At 40.7% G+C, this 4,800-nt stretch overlaps 1 protein-coding gene across 1 annotated transcript in view; it reads right to left on the minus strand.

The window, feature by feature from the left end:
* RNF19A (ring finger protein 19A, RBR E3 ubiquitin protein ligase) overlaps nucleotides 1-3,262 on the minus strand; it is a 51,378-nt gene extending 48,116 nt beyond the window's left edge. The window contains exons 1-2 of the mRNA XM_026050025.1: nucleotides 3,198-3,262; nucleotides 2,951-3,105 (exon numbers count right to left, since the gene is read on the minus strand). The gene's annotated coding sequence lies outside the window, so the exon portion shown is untranslated. The remainder of the gene's footprint in view (nucleotides 1-2,950; nucleotides 3,106-3,197) is intronic.
* Between the last annotated feature and the right edge of the window lie 1,538 nt (nucleotides 3,263-4,800).

The raw sequence follows: 4,800 nt of genomic DNA on the forward strand, positions 1-4,800 counted from the left end.
CTGTTCCACTGCTCTGTTTCTCTGTTTCTTAGTTTGCTTTATTCTGCAGTTCTCTTGCCAACTGTGTGGTAGAACTACAATCATTATCTATTCCCAGTTAAATGTTCCTCTGCTATTCCCTGATGGAAGGACAACCCTCTTCCCTAGATAAGGGATTTTCATAGGAAGGAGAGAACCCAAACAGTACCTTTCAACAACCAGCCTCACTCTGCTTCTTCACTTCTTATTACACAGAATTGTCTTACAGATATCCAGTTGCTGCTTCAGTAAAACATTCACTGTCAAGTTGCGAYTAGATTCTGATACAAAGAAGGGCTTCAGCACTGAATCTGGGTTGAACATATGGCACCCAGTTTCTCAGGTCCTAAGAAACACAAATCACTGGGAGAAAAAGTAGTCTTCAGTATCTAATTTAGGAAGAATAAAAGCCTTCTATTTCCTAGAAAAAGGATTTAAATGTTTCTTCCTGAGAATGAGTTCTAAATAAGCATGTTACAGATGCCTCATCTTTGAATAAAGGGAGGGATATTTTCAGTTCTGTGCACTAGGTATTTTCAGCAAAGGAGTTGTACGAATGCTGAATTTATGCACAGTACCAGCAATACTCTTGCTCTCTGGAAAGCAACCATTAGGGTGCTAAGAAATGATTCTTACCTGCCTTACAGGCCTACTTGCCTTCTTACATTGTAGAATGTAAGAGCAGATGGACAAATTAAAGCTATTACATACATAAACAAGGTGCTCAATTAGAACTACTGCATATATAACAGTGTGTTCACATATTAAATAMACTACCCATAGAGCACTGTAGTATAGTAGTGCTTGCCAGGCAGTTTGGTTTTACAGAATTAATCTCATCATTAACTGAAAAATTTAAAATTGATACTCCTATTTATTGACATCATCATAATGTAGCACCAATGACTCAGGGTGAGAGCAAAGTAACAAGATGCTGATTTCCAACCATTTCTCCAGAATCAGGTCTCTTGCTGAAGCAGCTCTTCAAGGAAGAAACAGAAGAATCCAAGGTGACAGCCAAGGGCTCCAGTTTGCAATAAGAGCCTAATTTGCCTTATAGAAGCAGCTAAAGGACCTATGGAAAAGTGTGTGTTTAACAGCAATTTATCTCAACTATAAATGGCAACAGAGCAGAATTGACATAGCTCCACAACGACAGCTTGAACAATAACAGGATACTTCCATTAACAGAGTGGTGCTCAGCTTAGGAAGCAAAAAAAAAAAACCCCAAAAGACAATAACAACAAAAAAAAACAACAGCAACAAAAAAAGTAACTATACCAAATTGATTTGCTACAAAAGAAACATTTCTGCAAGTTGCCCTTCCAAAATCTTGCTTAAGACATCATGGGGGGATACAGTGGCCCCTAAAGACAGGAAGTTTAATGCCTGAGGAAACACCTGCGTATATGCAATTTTTCTTTAAGCTCATTTCATTAAATCTCTGTGCTAAGTTGCTTTATGTTAAAGCAACTCCTATATCAGCATTCTGGTCTGGTGTGATATTTAGATGTAAAGTGAACCTGCTGGAACTCGCCCTTCAGAGGGGAAAAAAAAAACCCCACCACCACCACCACATAGACACACTTCTATAGCTATTTTCATCTTGCAAGAGGCAATTTCAGTTGCAATGTTTCAGCTACCTGCCCAGCAAGATACTCCTAGCCATCTAACAGATGGCTAAATTGAATCTACAGTTGATACATTTAAGGGTAGAAAAGCCTAATGTAATCTCTCTGTTGAAAATAACTGAAGCGCTCCTACTTCTTCTTATCCCATGGATAAACTTAATGATGAGGTCAAATCTTCTCTTAGCCATGTGTCAAGACTCCCATTAAAGTCAAGTACAGGAATCAGTCAAGACCCTCTTCACTCGCCTCAAGGAGGAAATACTTAACAGTGAAATCACTCAGGGCATCTTAGAGCTCAGCTATAGAGCTCCTCCTGCTTCTCTCAATTCCAGCTGATCCTCTGACATCCTAGCATCTTGTGTCCTTCAGGACCTCAGAGACTGTTCCTCTAGTGGGATAGACCACGCAAACAACAAGAAAACTTGCAGTTGAGGCCTGTAGTGTTAGTTACATCAAACAYCTATGGGTCTCTTCATTCTGATTTGTCATTCTGCATCCTTCAGCCAACACAAGAGTGTGCTGCACTAACAGAAGGAAAAGAGCAGAGCCTGCCAAGAAAGGGCCAGCAATCAAAATAAAGAGTTGCTCCAGTGCCTGAGAACTGCCTGAAACGCTCATGACACAACCAGAGACCACTGAAGAARGACTACACCTTCTCACGGCTCAGATGAGCAAAGACTCTTCTACAGATCTCATCARCTAAAAGCGTATCCTTACAAGCCTATCTGGGGTCCTAAGGTGAATGTTAATTTACAGAATTTTGCAYGAAATCTATGAATCCCTAAAAATCAGCAAATGACCAAAGATAACTCCTAATAAGTTATCACAACACCACCCCCCCCCAAAAAAAAAAGATAAGTGTCCAAAGTATCTTCTGAAGAAACCTTTAAGTAGAAATTTATGAAGAAAAGACAGCAAATTCTACTTCAAACAGCAAAAAACAYAGGGTAGAACTGGGAGGTAGTTATTAGTTTACTTGGACCTTTTTTCTAGTTACAGCACAGCATATCTRAGATGTGATCTCTACATGTAACAAAACGTTTTTGATTTTTCCTTAAAAATCATTTCACTGTAGATTTTAAAAGCAATATTACAACTCAACTAGAATTAGATAAAACACAGTCAAAACTTCTGATTCAGAAAATCAAAAAGAAGGAATTCCCCTCCTGACAAAAATTAGGAACATTATTYTCTATGTACAGGTGCAGCCTCTACCACAATCTTGCTGCAGCAAAACAAATTAGATGTTAATGCCCAGYGCTGTTAAAAACAGATCTGAGAGCCTCCAAGTAACCTCTTACCTTCTTGGTGGCAGTCTACGTCCATGCACAGTTCAGATGCATTTAGCAATGTAACATCCAACATCATCCTCAGTGTCTTGAGGTGTGTGCGCGCCGTGATTCACTCCGACACGTCTTCCGTCGGTTAACGGGGAAGGGACGATGGAAACTTCAAGCTAAGACAAATGCAAAAAAGAGAAAAACTGGAATTAACTTACTCGGGATTAGCCAGCACCAGCATGAACGTTTATGTTGCGGCAAAAAGCACCTGCTGATTCGGAGGAAGAACCAGACCCACTTGCAGCTCAGCTGTAAACCAGACATCAGATCAAGAAGAGTGGCACCTAAATCACGTATCCATCAACTCCTCCTAGTCAAGCATCAAAATGTATTCTATTAGGCTGGTATGTGGTGTTTAAGACAAATCAGAAAATAAATCACAAGGCTAATTATGGATGTCCAACCGCGGGCCAGAGTAAACTGACCCCATAATAGACACCAGGAGCTTGGCTAGGGGCCACCAGGGGACAGTGGCACAGAACAGTGGAGCTCCACTTGAGAGTTCAAAGACCCTCCTGAGCCCTTTCAAAACAGGATTCAGAAGCCCAGGGCAAAGATTTAGGCCTCTTACTTTGTTTGCCTGGAACAGGAAAAAAAAAAAAAAAAAACCCTTTTTGAAGGTATTTTGAAGGACACTTTAGTGAGGAACAAAGAAGCTGCAAGTTAACTAAAAAGGAAAAGAACAGCGAGTAGAAAAATCACTTACATATTGAACAAATTTAGGGGGACAGATATCATTACAGCTCCCCAAATTTGTTTCTGTTGTGGGGACTAGTAACAAATTATTGTTAGTGAATAAGGAAGCTTAAGCACATTTTCCACGTGGCTCTGCACAGCCACCAGAACAACTCACGGACTTGTGCTCTTTTATAAACTGAAAATAACCGCGCAAAGCAAGTCTTCCTAGGACACATATTGCTAATATGTGGGAATCCCATGGCTAAGAGAGTTTTAATGACTCATTTACTAATACAGGGATTAGGATCTGTAAACATTACCAAGGTAAACAAGCACATCAAATACATGTTCCTTYTCCTGAACCTTTGCAGGTGTAATTCACTGAAATCCAATGGCTGCTCTACATCAGAAACCTGCCRTTTGGGTCGCAGATTTGGGGATGGGCAAGAAGAAAGTTATATGTACACAGATTTCAACTCCCTCCTTTGGGATTGATGATCTGATGTCCTCGGAGTCTAACATAGCTGATAACATGAAGAAAACAGGCAGAATTTGGCCCCCTTAAAAGGATGACCGAGAAACATTTTAAACATCAGGAACTTCATAAAGCAAAATCAGGACTGGCAGAGTTTGATAAAAATGCGTATGGGAAAGAGAYCCGAGGTAAGTCTTTTTATTGGACTTATTTTTAAGACTAGCATTATTGCCATTATGGAAAACAAAGTGAAATTCTTTAATTCCTGGTCCAAAAAGGCCTAAAATCCCATGCAACTGAAGGGTCATCTGGGCAGCTTTCACAAGCAGTTTAGGAATGAACCTCTCAACGTTTGCAGCTCAAAAGGGGTAAAAGTTCAGGCACTTGTCAAGTGACACTGGAGCAAGCGATTTCTGGGCAGGGAAGCAGCTCCRGCAAAACAAAACCGAAATCCTTCTCCTACGGACGCAACACAAGGAATTTCCAAAGAATTTCCATCATTTCTCTGGCTGAAAAAAAAAATGAAAAAAATATAATAAAAGACTTTTTTAAAAAGCTGGGAAGTCGAAATTCGGACCGAGGGAAGGGGCGAGTTGAAAGGAAGCGGCTTCCTGCCTGGCCGAGCCGCGCTGCCCACCGCGGCCGCGGGGACACCGGG

Source organism: Nothoprocta perdicaria, unplaced genomic scaffold (assembly GCF_003342845.1).
Source record: "Nothoprocta perdicaria isolate Ctin4 unplaced genomic scaffold, notPer1 scaffold_64, whole genome shotgun sequence".
In the NCBI taxonomy this organism is placed as follows: Eukaryota; Metazoa; Chordata; class Aves; order Tinamiformes; family Tinamidae; genus Nothoprocta; species Nothoprocta perdicaria.